The 15,623-nt window shown below is 35.9% G+C and overlaps 1 long non-coding RNA gene across 1 annotated transcript; it reads right to left on the bottom strand.

Annotated features, from left to right (window-relative positions):
- Nucleotides 1-1,546: 1,546 nt before the first annotated feature.
- LOC140162427 (uncharacterized) lies at nucleotides 1,547-14,628 on the bottom strand. The gene is made up of 3 exons (XR_011860276.1): nucleotides 14,282-14,628; nucleotides 13,286-13,335; nucleotides 1,547-3,116 (listed from the first exon to the last, which is right to left on the bottom strand). It is a non-coding gene; the product is annotated as an uncharacterized lncRNA (long non-coding RNA).
- Between the last annotated feature and the right edge of the window lie 995 nt (nucleotides 14,629-15,623).

Below are 15,623 nucleotides of genomic sequence, written 5' to 3'. Positions count from 1 at the left end.
TCAGATCCCTTAAGTAATTAAAGAATGTTTAAGCCTTCCAAAACCCATCTCAAATTAAGTACTTCTGACCACCATGTCCATTTTAGATTATGCTACATCATGGCTTCCATGCACACACAGTATATTGCTCAATGTAGTAAAGATAACCTTTTGAGTTAGAGCAAATTTTTCAAAATTGATAGTGATTAATGTTACCAAACTTATGTCATGATGAAATATAATCATTTTTGAAGATAAAATGTGCTGATCTTAAAAGATTGAACAATGTTAAAGACTTCCGCTATTCATTTGAAAGAATGCACTTATTGTTCAGCTCTCTATGGAGATATTTTCCATGGCAGCCATCTATGATCATGCTTGAGGTTCCACCAAACAAACCATGGGTTTTGGGGGTCTTATATTGTTCGTTATATGTCAACAAAATCGCTTAAATTTTCAGGATGATCTTATTTCATGTTGTATAAGCAAATATAATGTTCCAGAAAATGCTAGTTAATAAATACATTAAGAAAAAGTACCTTAAAATTGCACTTTCTGTTAGTATTCCTTTTGGACTTAAACTTTTTAACATGTTCTATCAGCCATATAAAACTGTGACACTCGAAAGCCATATCTCTGTAATGAAATGTCCGATTAAGATTACTTAAACGCCAAAATGTTTCTTTCATCAATTCCCAGCCAATAAGTTAGGTCTGAGTCAATTTAAAAGTACTTCAATTTTTAGTGGACATGCGTACTATTAAAGCCATAATGTACGATCTGTAACATGAAATTGGCTAATCTTTTTTAAACTTGATTTTGCCATATTTGTAATGCTTACACATTAACTTGCAACTTAATGGAGTCAGCCAAATTAGTTGTGTTTGTTGTGTTGAGTTGTGTTAGGTGAACAGAGCAAAGTTAGACATCCAATAGAACTGCATGTTAAATGGCAAATTATTTCAGCATTTTGAGTATTATTTGAAGGAAATCATACATTAGGACTGTAATAGAACTTTGTGAGCAAAACATAATCTACTACCCAGCAAACACAAAAACGTTTTAAATAAGTTACATTTTGGCTTTTGGTTTAGGTAAAACGTTTCAATAACATTAAAATGTCGGGTTATATAAATGTCATGAAAACGTTTTAAAACGTTTTGTATGAAAACACACTACAACAATATTTTTAAAATGTTTTCAAAATGTTATTGTAAACTATTTTTGCAAACGAATTGCCAAATATTTTATCAACACTTGAATAACATTATGTTAAAATATTTGCACCCAGCAAACACAGGAATGTTCTTAAAATGTTTTTTTTTTTCAAAACGTTTTAATAACATTAAATATAAAGGTCATGAAAACGGTTTGTATGAAAATACACTATAACAATATTTTTAAAATGCGTTCAAAATGTTATTGTTAACTATTTTTGCAAACATTTTTTGCTAAATATTTTGTCAACACTTAAATAACATTATGTTAAAATATTTGCACCCAGCAAACACAGAAATGTTCTTAAAACGTGTTTTACAAAACGTTTTAATAACATTTAAATGTCGGGTTATATAAAAGTCATGAAAATGTATTTAAAACGTTATTGCAAATATTTTGGACAAACATTTTTCAACCCCAATATAACATTCTGTATAGAATGTTTTGTTTTGTATCAAGTTTTCAAAAATGTTTTTGGAATGTTATTAAAACGTTTTTATACCCTTTATATAACCCGACATTTTAAAGTTTCTGTAAAACATTTTGTGTGTACTGGCCAGTAGATTATCAGAAAATGTTTTTTATTGTTATGAAAACTTTTTATACTCTTAATATACCCTTTATATAACCCAACATTTAAACGTTTTCTGAATTTTATAACCTTTTGCGAATGATGTCGAAAACGTTTTGTGTTTGCTGGGTAAAGTCATTACAAAACACAAACAAAGTTTCAAAACATGCTTCCCTGAGTGGCTTTTCCTCCATTTCTTATAAACTTTGTCCCATTTATGAAAGTTTCTTTGATGTGGATGCAAGGAATTATATTAAGATTTATTTAATACATGATTAAAACAAACACACCTATGGACAACTCCTAATCCATGCACACAGGCACAAATAAATCCTGAAAATGTGATTTAAGGAAAAATAGTTATTTTTTGACAGTAAAATATGCTGCAAAGGGCAAAATGTTGAAAAAGAAGACACATGAACTTACACTTTTAAATGTTAAATATAAAACATGCATGTGAATCAAGACATTTAGAATCTTGAAAACAAAACACTTAAAAGCTGAAGCATTTAATCTTTAAATGATACATTGGTTCACCTCAAGTTTGTTAGCTCCATGTTTTGTATTTCACTGATTGCAGGATGGAATCGTGTGCACAAAGTTAATCACGCACTATACCTGCACTGGAAGTCGATCGGTACACACTTCCAAACTTCAGGTGAACCAAACTATAGCCGGAAAGTCACATTAACAGTAGATGATGGGTAATATCAGGTCACCTTTTTATTTATGGTTGCACAAATACACAAGCTTAACAATTGTCCTACTCAGATGGACAGTTGTCAACAGTTGGGGCAGCATATAAAAATAATGGATGGTATTCATGACAGAGGTAACATTGGTAATCCAATGGCCATGGCTCCTTATGATCATCAGGTTTCAAAGCACGACTGAAATCATGAAATGACATATATTCATCCTTATTACTCAGAGTTTCTTTTCTGAGTTTCATACGAAGTCTCTCTGATAGCTAAAACAGACCATGCAAAACACTTGGGAAAACACTGTTTATGATTTTCTGACCTCAGTAACTTAAATGAATCTGAAGGTGACCTGAAACTCTCCATCTTCTGGTGTTAATGTGACTTTCTTGCTTGCACTTGAAATATTAACTTCATGGCTCAGCAATGTTTCAGTAAATAAAAAGATAGCAGGGTAAGTATCAGATCTTGTACTTGTGGATCGTGTCACTCGCTGTGATCTTGATGGTTGGTGGTCATCTGTTGGTGGCCCTACAGTTATTTGCTCAGCATCCCTATCACCAAGCGCCACTCTTTTGGTGAGGTGGCCTCCTTCCCAATATTCTTGGCATCGTCTTCTACATTTTGAAACCACTCATCTGGAAAGTCTGTAAAGCAAAATGAAAGCAATAAATGATAATGAATTGAGATATAATATTTTATTCATTGTTTGCAATCAAACAGGAAGCCATAGAAATTACATAAAATACATAATAATGAGCATGACTTGAAACATCAACCTTCTTGTTTATGATAACTGTAGACTTTGCATTACTGACTTTGGCTCATAAACTGTTTACACATAGATGAGCAGGAGAATTTGCCTATGCAATCCGGAGACACTGAACCGAACCCGGGGCCTGGGCCTGTTTCCAAAGATGATCGTGATGCAAGTTGCTCTAAATTTCCATGCATCATCTGCCAAGACCCCTGCACTTGGACCCAAAGAGCTGTTCAGTGCGATGAATGTGACGGTTGGTTCCACACACAATGTATGAGCATGAACACCGTCATGTATGAGGCTCTTGGTGGTTCAAATGTCTCCTGGATATGCTGCAGTTGTGGTATGCCCAATTACAGTACCTCCCTCTTCTCACAGTGGTCAATGAACATGTCTAATAGTTTTTCTGGGTTGGAAAACCTAAGTAGTGATGGTGCACCGTTAAGTCCACCAATGGCATCGTCGTCTCCCAAACAACCTCAAAAACAGGGTGATAAACAGCAACTGCCCACAAACCAAAACGGAAACCACAATCAAAGGTTAAAAGACCTTTGAAAGTGTTGGTTATTAATTTTGGCAGTTTGAAAAACAAAGTGGCAGATTTTGCTGCTTGTTTGGACAGTCATAAACCCGATATTGTCATCGGTAGTGAGACATGGATCAACCCCTCTGTGAAAAGCGAGGAACTCATCCCTGCAGGTTACACAGCTTTCAGAAAGGACAGGGAAGATTCCTATGGAGGAGTCATTATTGTTCTTAAAAATGACCTAATCGGTGCTCATAGGTTCGATCTTGATACTGCTTGCGAGGTAGTTTGGACTCAGGTCCAACTTGTTGGATGTAAGAACTTGATAATAGGATCATTTTATAGAACACCTGATAAAAAGGATCTCAATTATCTAAATTTGTTGTATGATTCCCTGGCCAAAATCAAAAGATCAAAAAATGATCATATTTGGTTAAGGGGGGGACTTCAACTTGGGTGATATACAGTGGAATTCTCAATCTGTGCGTCAAGGTTCCCCAGTCAAAAATATCTGTCACCAGATGATAGATCTTGCTAATGACTTCAATCTTGAACAAATGGTGACGGAACCCACCCGTAAAAACAACATTTTGGATCTGTTCTTCACCACCAATGCTACGCTCGTTGAGAAGTCCATTGTGATTCCCGGAATGAGTGATCACGATGGGATCGCTATGTTGATCATCAATACCTCCCCCAAACGTAACAAACAGAAACCGCATAAAGCCTATTTATATAATAAAGCCGATATGCCTGGTATTAAAAACGAGCTCAACAGGTTTAGCAATGAGTTTTGCAATAAGTCTCACACAAGTGGTAATGTCTCTGTAATCACATCTGAATACCACAATGGATAAATACATACCATCCAAGATCATGAGCAAGCAAAATAAAACTCCTTGGATAAGTCCCACAATAAAACGCATGCAACGGCGTAAACAAAGAGCCTATAACAAGGCCCGTATAAGTGGTAATAGCTCTGACTGGGACAATTTCACATCAATAAGGAAGGACACACACAAAGTGACCAAATTCTCATATACAAAATATGTGAGAGATGTTTGTCTGGATTCCAAAAAGCAATTCTGGTCCTTTATTAAAAACATCTCCAAGGACTCCACTGGTATTTCAGCACTAAAAGACCATGGTGCTCTAGTGTCAGACAACAAACAGAAGGCTGACATCCTGAATAACCAATTTTGCTCAGTATTCACACAGGAGGACATTCATTCTACACCTAATATTGCTCAAAATACAACACCACCTATTGAAAACATCACTATCCACACGCCAGGGATTGAGAAGCTTCTGAAAGACTTAAATCCAAACAAAGCCGCAGGGGTTGATGGCATATCCCCCAGAATTCTTAAAGAAGCAGCTCATGAACAAAATGGGTCTCAAAATACAATAAGGTCTAAGAGGTCTCAGAAATAAACACATAATAAGGTCTCAACATAATAAGGTCTCAAAAACACATAAAGGTCTCAGAAATAAACACACAATAAGGTCTCAAAAGATAAGGTCTCAAAAACAGAGAAAGGTCTCAGAAACAACACACAACAAGGTCTCAATAGTACAATAAGGTCTCAAAAATAGAGAAAGGTCTCAAATACAGAGAAAGGTCTCAAAAACAGAGAAAGGTCTCAAAAACAGAGAAAGGTCTCAAAAACAGAGAAAGGTCTCAAAAACAGAAAAAGGTCTCAAAAACACGTTATGGTCTCAAAAACACGTTATGGTCTCAAAAACACGTTATGGTCTCAAAAACACGTTATGGTCTCAAAAACACGTTATGGTCTCAAAAACACGTTATGTCTCAAAACACATTATGGTCTCAAAACACGTTATGGTCTCAAAACACGTTATGGTCTCAAAAAACAGAGAAACGTCTCAGAAAGGTCTCAAAAACAGGGAAAGGTCTCAAAAACAGAGAAAGGCCTCAAAAACAGAGAGATACCAAAAACAGAGAAAGGTCTCAAAAACAGAGAAAGGTCTCAAAAACAGAGAAAGGTCTCAAAAACAGAGAAAGGTCTCAAAAACAGAGAACGGTCTCGGTTGTAATACCTGATTTGAGACCTAGACGTGTTTTTGAGACATGAACGTACGTTTTGACACCCTTTTGGCACACACGGCCGCCCATAGTATTCCTCGGCGTTGACCTTTTGTGAGTGCCAAAAGGGTCTCAAAAGTACGTCTTGGTCTCAAAAACACATCTTGGTCTCAAAAACTAGGTCTCAAATCATACAACCGACCGTATATATGCAGTACCGCATACAGTACTGCAACATCCGCTTGCAGTCCCGCATGGGGAACTGCAATATTTTTATAGTGTATTTCCGTATGGGGAACTGCAATATGTTTGGTGTATTTCCGCATGGGGAAATGCAATTTTTTGTATTTTTTTGAATTGGATGTATTAATTAAAAGTTTAAGGCATATGGCTAGGTGCTTTGACATGCAGTTAAAAGGGCATTTCGTGATCCACAGCTTCATCCCCCAAAAAAAAAAAAAAAAAGTTGAGATTTTTATACCATTGGAACTTTTGGCTACATAATGTTTATGTACTAAATATTTCTTGCAGATTAATTCATTTAGCAAAAATATCGTGACATGAAACCGGTACCGGTATACCAGATCGAAATTACAACAGTGGCCTATGGAGCAGTGTAATATCCCAGCAAACACAAAACGTTTTCGACATCATTCGCAAAAGGTTATAAAAGGTTGTCAGAAAACGTTTAAATGTCGGGTTATATAAAGGGTATATTAAGAGTATAAAACGTTTTCGTAACCTTAAAAAACATTTTTGATAGTCTACTGCTCAGCAAAAAAAATGTTTTACAGAAAACGTTACAATGTCGGGTTATATAAAGGGTATAAAAACGTTTTAATAACTTTCCAAAAACATTCTTGAAAACTTGATACAAAACATTCTAAACAGAATGTTACAGTTGAAAAAATATTTTGCGAAAAATGTTTGCCCAAAATATTTTCAATAACGTTTTAAAAACGTTTTCATGACCTTTGCATAACCCGACATTTAAATGTTATCAAAACGTTTTGAAAAAAACATTTTAAGAACATTTCTGTGTTTTCTGGGTTCAAACATTTTAACATAATGTTATTTAAGTATTGACACAATATTTGGCAAAAATGTTTGTAAAAATAGTTTACAATAACATTTATTGAAAACATTTAAAAAATATTGTTGCAGTGTGTTTTCATACAAAACGTTTTACAACGTTATCATGACCTTTATATAACCCGACATTTTAATGTTATTAAAACGTTTTTACCTAAACCAAAAGCCAAAATATAACTTATTTAAAACGTTTTTAAAACGTTTTTGTGTTTCTGGTACACATAATCATGCATAACTCGCAAACGCAAAATCGGATTGAAATTTTGTGAATAAGCTTTTTTCGTGGATATCTACTGAAAAATGTCATAAAAAAAGGATGCTAGGATCACATGCTAAATTAAGGGACCGCTCATTATTAATGCGGGAGGGGGGGCAGGAAAATGTTGAGCTTTTATGGGTGAAAATACCTACCCCCTATTGCGATGAATCAATTTCATGTAACCCCCTATTGAATCAAACAAAATCACATAACCCCTCTCCCCCGCTTCAAGCAAACTTAAATATTAAGTAATTTAGTCACAGAGATTGGGATTTTGACATTGGGGTGATGGGGTGGGAAACAATTTCTTGAAGTCATATAGGAATCCAGCTCTTTTGGCGACAAAATAAGTGTATTGTACAAATGCGCGCGAAGCCTGAGGAAATTTTGCAATTTTGAAGCTGAATTGATGAAAATGATGCAAAAGTGGAATAAATTGCAAAAGCACAAAAATTTGCAATTTTGTGACTAAAATTACCAAATAATTATGAGGTTAATATGGTCAGAAACCCACATAGGCCTACAGGTGATTGTATGGACCATCTCCCTGGCCAAATAGAGGAATTTAACCCCACCCATCCCCACGGATCTACCCCTATGCCAATAGATCTACTTTTGATCTTGAAATTTATAGGTGTGTGCTTGGAGGTGGGGTGGTCAAAATGTGGTGAGGAGTGAGAGGTTGTGTAGCATATGGCAGTGGCGTAGATTTCTTTTTTTTGACATTGGGGGATGGGGTAGGAAAAAGAAAATATTTCTTGAACTTGGTATAGTGAATCCAGCACATTTTGGCTGTTGACAATGTTTATAACTACAAAATGTGCGTGAAGCGCGCACATTTTTGCCCCAATTGAAGCTAAAATGGTGACATATGGTGCAAAATGGGAACAATTTTGTTCAAGTCAAGTTAGACAATTATGTATGGTATGATTGATATTGTATGTTACTGTATGCAAGACCTTCCAGGATTCTTGGTATTAAAAAAATATAGTGAATGACTATTCAATTTCACATGACCCCCCCCCCCCTATCAGGAAAAATAAAATCACATAACCCCCCTGTTTGTCAAAGTGAAAATCACATAACCCCCTACATTTTTCCCGCCCCCCACATTAATAATGAGCGGTCCCTAAGTTACTAAGCTCGTCACAATATAGGCCCTATCATACTTATTGGGTTAGATGGTTTGTTAATATCTACGCCACATTTCGCCATACTGCATTTTAGAAACGCTTGCTGTTAGAATAATAAACATTTTAATTGTAATTATTGCACATTCCAGGGAAGCGTGGTTATCTTTTAAAAATAACCGAGTGAGAGGGTTTTCAAGAAAATATTTTCCTGTCAAAACTGAAGCATCCTCTGTATAAAAGAAAATATGAATATTAACTGCACATCATATATAACGATTCGTGATACCCAATTGTGGCACATTTGATGTCGTTTTATGAGGCAGAGAATTTTATTTCAATTTTATATACGCCAAAATATTTTTTAATTGAGCGAGAATGGCGATAGAAAAAACGTTGAAAATTCCATGTATAAATTACATTAGACCCAACCAATGATAACTGTTTCGTTTTTATGGTAATCTAATCTTTTATTTCCTGAAATAAAATTAGGGTCTAATGTGGATTAATTTGTAATTGATGAAAACATCGACGTGTATAAAAGAAGCTACAAGAAAAATGGTAGGCCACGCCACATTTGATAACCTGTGCTTTTAGTATACGGCGAGTTCGTAGCGCACGTGTGAATCAAAATCGATTATACTATATTGTGCGTGTATAGCCTCATTCCTATTTCTGTATTATAAAACACGCAGTTATCAACAATTGAGCGCTATTAATACACATTAATGTTTTTAAACAAATAAAATTCCAAAATATGGTACGTTTTCTGTATTTGCTTGTCACACGTGGTATGTTGAAGTAATGAAGTTGCGATTATATTTTTAAATTTTCATCATGACACCATCAAGCCTTGATAGCCGAGCGGTCTAAGGCGCTGGTGTCGGACTGACGGGGTTTCGGACTGGGGTCTACACAGAGAGCTATACAAGGTTTGAGAAGTGTTCTTAGTCAATTTTGGGGTGCTGATTCAGAATCTATGATTTTTAGGAATAAATTCGCTCTAAATCATAAGTGCTTTATATAAATGACAAGAAGTAATGCTCTTTAGCTGTAAGCTTAGAGGGCTTGTCACAGTTCCCTCAGGCCCGTAGTACGCAGGATTTTTTGGAGATGCTGATTTTGAGAAAGTGCACTTTTTTCAGGGGGGGGGGGGTGATATAGTGAAAAGTGGAATTTTCACCTTTTTTGTCCAAAAAATCGTAAAAAAACTGATTTTTTTGCTTGCTATGCTCACAAAAATGTGATATTTTGGTACTTTGTGTATACTTGTTCAAATTTGGGGGTGAAGGTGTGGTCGCACCCTCCCCACTCCCCCATGTACAGGCCTGAGTTCCCAAGGTCAAAAGAACTAAAATTTTCACTTTCATGGCTGCTTTGTTATGATTCTTGTAATTCCTTGTTGATATTCCTTAAATCAATTAAAAAGTGACAGACAAACAACCCAACTTTTAATGTTAATTATGCATATTCAAAATAATACGGGCACTGCTAGTAAAATTTGATAACAACAAATTTATTAATAATTCTAAAAATGTAACACATGCTTTAGGTTTTACAACTTGTGTATTTTTGTTTGAATCATACATGTATACTGACCACATGTTGGAATACTTGTGTGTGTTTAGAAAAATAAATTGACTATAAATAAGAATACAATTTAACATGTATCTATGTGTTTGTTTTCATGGTGACTGATGTAAGGGCTGATCAATATTAGACAAGTTAATTGTTGAGTTTTTTTAATGGCAAGGGGTGAGAAAAAACACCCAAATTTATAAGGAAAACAATTTTAAGCAAATTATGTCAATGTTTTTGAGCTGAAAACAATTCATAAATTGCCTCAAAATATTCTCTTTGTGATGCTTTTTATCTTTCACATTTACCCCTTGCACAAAGAAGCCTTTTTTTTTTCTGTGGTGTAAAACAGGCATTGATTTTTGCCAAAAACGGAGGGTTTCAGTGAAGTTTTGTTTTGATGAGGGGAGGTGCAAGTTGTTTTGAAAATGTCCAAATTAGTGAATGCAATGCCTGCTGCTGAATTCCAATAAAACTCAATTTTTGAATAAGATTCATCCTCCACAGTGATATACCAACATGGATATGGGGTGGACCCTGAGTGATCCCATGTTCCAAATACCTGGACAAAATTGATAAATCTTCTCAATAGACCCATTTCATACTAAATTTCTATTCAATTCATTTACACCTCTAGGCGCCTGAACTTGTCAGGGGTGGTGCAATAAATTGTACCCCCGGGGCCGGGGTGGTGAATTATAGGGGGGGGGGACGCAACGCTGTTTTGGCATGTCAAAGGGGGAGCACTTTTTGGCAGGTAGAAAGGGCGGGTCAAGTAATTTTTGGCAGGTCGAAAGGGTGTGGGAGGGGGATGCAAGCAATGTTTGTCACATATATTTTGGGCAACGTTTCTATATTACACCCTAAAAGGTGTAGGAAAATGTTAAGAACGTGTTCAAATATGCAAAATTTCTTTTCAATCGCATTATATGATAAGACTTTTTAAGTCCAACTTGTAATTTTGTAAGAAATTTGGACAAAAGTTTTGGCCAAATCTAACACAAATTGTCTTAGTTTTTACAAGCAATTTGAGAAACATTTTGGCTGCAGTGATGCAAAGTTGGGCTATTTTCCAAAAGAAATTAAGAACATTTTGAAAACAAAATGACCCATCCATAGGCCTATATACCGAAATTCCCCATGCGGAAATACACCAAAAACTTTAGTTCCCCATCGGAACTGCACATCCTGACCTGCATCACCGCATGCGGAAATGCAACTTGGGATATGTAGTTCCTCATGCGGAAGTGCGTGACGGAATGTGTAGTTTCGCCTGCTGATGTGTGCAGTATAGTACTGCATGCGGTACTGCACATATAACGGTCGGTTGTAATACCTGGTTTGAGACCTTGACGTATTTTTGAGACCATAACGTGTTTTTGAGACCATAGCGTGTTTTTGAGACCATAATGTGTTTTTGAGACCATAACGTGTTTTTGAGACCATAACGTGTTTTGAGACCATTGAGACAATAACGTGTTTTTGAGACCATAACGTGTTTTGAGACCATAACGTGTTTTGAGACCATAACGTGTTTTTGAGACCATAACGTGTTTTTGAGACCATAACGTGTTTTTGAGACCATAACGTGTTTTTGAGACCATAACGTGTTTTTGAGACCTTAACGTGTTTTTGAGACCTTTTTCTGTTTTTGAGACCTTTCTCTGTTTTTGAGACCTTTCTCTGTTTTTGAGACCTTTCTCTGTTTTTGAGACCTTTCTCTGTTTTTGAGACCTTTCTCTGTTTTTGAGACCTTTTCTGTTTTTGAGACCTTTCTCTGTTTTTGAGACCTTTCTCTTTTTTGAGACCTTTTTTTGTTTGACTTTTCTCTGTTTTAAGACCTTTCTCTGTTTTTGAGACCTTTCTCTGTTTTTGATACCTTTCTCTGTATTTGAGACCTTTCTCTGTTTTTGAGACCTTTCTCTGTTTTTGAGACCTTTCTCTGTATTTGAGACCTCTCTGTTTTTGAGACCTTTCTCTGTATTTGAGACCTTTCCCTGTTTCTGAGACCTTATTATACTATTGAGACATTGTTGTGTGTTTGTTTCTGAGACCTTTCTCTGTTTTTGAGACCGTATTGTGCTATTGAGACATTACTGTGTGTTTATTTCTGAAACCTTTGTGTGTTTTTGAGACCTTATTGTACTTTTGAGACCCTTGTGTAGTTTTGAGACCCTTTTGGCCCTCACGGCCGCCCATAGAAGCAGCTCATGAACTGGCGCCAATACTCTCTAAGATTTTCCAAGCATCACTAGATACAGGTGAACTTCCTTTAGATTGGGTTTAATGCCAACATCTCCCCGATTTATAAAAAGGGTGATAGAACCCGAGCGGAGAACTATAGACCAGTCTCCCTCACATCAGTGTGCTGTAAAGTTTTAGAACATGTACTTCACTCATAACACAGATAATGAAACACTTGGACACTTACAACATACTCAATAAATTTCAACATGGATTCAGACGAGGCCATTCCTGTGACTCCCAACTTATACAAACTATGCATGACCTTTTCTTTTCTTTCGACAAACGCATACAGACGGACATGATAATAATGGACGGTTGAGTATTGCTCAAGCGTATGGGACCCATACACCAAAGAACACATACATGAGATAGGCAAAATACATAGAAGAAGGCTGCTCGCATGGTGACGGGTGATTATGACAGAACTACTAGTGCTTCAGGACTCATACGGGAACTCAACTGGGAAATGCTATCGACCAGAAGAAAGATTTCGCGGGTCAATACACTTCACAAAGCCTTGGGGGGTCACCTGGCCCTTCCGGTGTCAGACTACCTGCGCCCAGCTAATCGCCAGACTAGGAGATCGTCCAGCAGCTCATATATTCAAATATCAGCTCGAACAGAAGCTTTCAAAAACTCATTTGTGCCCCGCACAATAAAGGATTGGAATAACCTGCCATCCACCATCCAGACCATCGAAGACAACAAGCACTTTAAAGAAAACATTACAGTCTTCTTCAACGAAGAAGACAATCTAACCAGAGACTAAGGCGCCTACTTGCGCACTCACACCCTTTTCGCCTGGTTCCATTCACGGGACGTTGAAAAGTATCCTGAAGAAGAAGAAGAAGAAGAAGGGTTTATGTGTAAAGCCTTTTTAGAGCGGTTTATTTAAAATGAATGTGTGCCAAAATTGCTTGCCCCCCTGTCCCTCTTGGCTTGCCAAAAATTACTCCCCCACCCCCTTTTCGGCTTGCCAAAAATGTCTTCCCTGCCCCCAATTTTACCCTCCCAACATGGCTCATAATTTTTGCACAGCCCCTGAGGCTTTTGTTGTTAAATAATTTTGGTATATGCAAACAGTGTGGCATGGAAAGTAAATTAGTATTTTAAAGCTGTGTTCAGATCAAGAAGGTTAGATTTTGGAGCTACATAAACAAAATTATGGTATACATACCAATTTCAAAACCAGGATAGAGTCTTGCATAGCTGGGCAGAAGTCAGAAACTGCAACAAAAAGTATAGTTTGGAAACAGATTAATATTTTAATTACTCTTGAAAACTAATTGAATGCAAAAATATTTGCTAAAACTGGGCAAGACAGCAGTGCCTATGGCTGTGTAGCTACTAGAGGTATTGTAAGTGTTCATGCCTCACACAAATGTGACGTGATGGCCACTTGACGGCTATTATTTATATTTTATACATCGGCAAATGACTGACCCCCAAGAATTTGGATTTTTTTGCATCATTTAAAAACAATATGTCCCAAGTATGTGTTTAAATTGTTACAAAACATTAACAATTGTAAAACAAATATATATTTACCGTTTCTGAAAACATCTGTGAAACTGTCATTGTAATTTGGTTTTAATTTGGTTAGTTTAGCCCAATATCACAATAGCAAATGGTATGTACAGTGTGAAATATGCAGCTGAAAGCCAGACTCATCCTAAAAGTATCCTTCCTGCCAAAAAGTAATATATTTTTAAATGTCATTAACTTTGGTGTTGAGTGCTGTTTTGATGTCTAGCAGTGGACAATATTACCAAGGTGGGCAAAATTGCAAACTTGGACAGCTGGCCTGTTACCAAAATAACTTTACTGGTATACATATGGGCACAAAATTAACTTTGCAATTTGTACCTGAATGAGCCAAAATAATGGAAGACAAACATCACAAAATTGGTCAATTTTGTCCCTATATCTAACTACTACATGTAGGTAGTGCTTGTCTTGGACATACAGACTCATAAAATATTCATTATTCATATCCACTCCCGGGATCCACTCTCCTACCCCTCTCCTACACACACACACACACAAACATGTTGGCTACTTGCAGGGTATATGCCCTGATACACATAGGCCTACGAAACCACAAAAGAAGAAATTTGACAACTAACATGACTAACAACTCACATGTCTTTGATCAATTCAAGCTAATTCATACCGTTGCTTTGAAAGACCATGTCTAGGAAGATGACGATCGATGAGGTGAATGTACTTGCTATTCTCTTCCTTTTGCAACTTGGATATAGGCACATTTGTGGATTTCTGTACTTTGAGTCCTTGGAGGTAGTCTTTATCTGCTTTGTTGCACAAAGAGAGTCCACCATTTACACCCATTTTCAACTGAGCTTCAACAGCATGAGCAGCCCAATTTGCCACTTTCTTGCTTTCTTGCCATAAAATCTGCAACCTTTCACCCTACACATCTGGAAATTTGTAGAAAAAAATATAGAAAAGATAAAAAAGAGTAAAATTTCAACTACAGCCTAAGAGCAATGTCACAAAAAATAAAACCACACAGTAGAAGACTGAAAGTACATCGACCTCGGGGGGGTTACTTGCATTGATTATCATTCTTGGTGATGTTGAGGGTGCGAGGCCCTACAGTTTAAACTTAAAGACCCATTCAGTGATCCCAGCGTAAGTGTAAAAATATTAAAATTGTGTATAAATTGCTTAAAAGTGAAGGATAAGTCATTGTCATTTGGTATTTTTGAAATGAAAAATTTGGCAAAAAACAAAGAAAATTATAGATTCGTGTAAAATGTCTGATGTACACGACTTTCGGCTGAACCACTAGCAGGCTATGTGAAGCACATCTATGACAATGACAAAGGTACCAAAATCTGAATTTTGATGATTTTTACGATCATCCAGATGAGCAAATCACTGAACAGGCCTTAAGTCTTAACCATGCATTAGCATGATTAGGGCTCTGTGCAATAATTATGAGCCATCGGGGTAAGGTAAAATTGGGGGGGCAATTTTGGAAGGTCTAATGGTAGGAAGTGATTCTTGGTATACATTTATGGTGAACATTTTAAAACCACACTTGTTTGGAAATTTTACCACAACAGGGATGAATATATAGGCCTATAGTAAAAACATAAAGGAAAGAGAGAAAACAAAAAAGGACATAGGGGTTTAATTATTAAAATATAGTGAAACTGTAAAGGAATGAAAAGAAGGTTCTAACAGAAAGATTCTAAAAGGAAAAAAGAAAGGAAGTAAGGAATAAATAAATAAATAAATAAATAAATAAATTACTATTTAAATAAATAAATAAATAAATAAATAAATTACTATTTAAATAAATAAATAAATAAATAAATTACTATTTAAATAAATAAATTAATTAATTAATTAATTTAAAATAAAATCTATTTTATTTTATTTAAATAAATAAGCATAGATAAAAACCAGTATGACTCAGCTCTGCTTCCATATCATGCTCTGACAAATCTGTTAGCTTGTCCTTGTTCTTTGCAAAACATTGTAGAAGT

The sequence above is a fragment of the Amphiura filiformis genome, chromosome 10 (genome assembly GCF_039555335.1).
Source record: "Amphiura filiformis chromosome 10, Afil_fr2py, whole genome shotgun sequence".
NCBI lineage: Eukaryota > Metazoa > Echinodermata > Ophiuroidea > Amphilepidida > Amphiuridae > Amphiura > Amphiura filiformis.
This window is presented reverse-complemented; position numbering and strand designations above follow the sequence as displayed.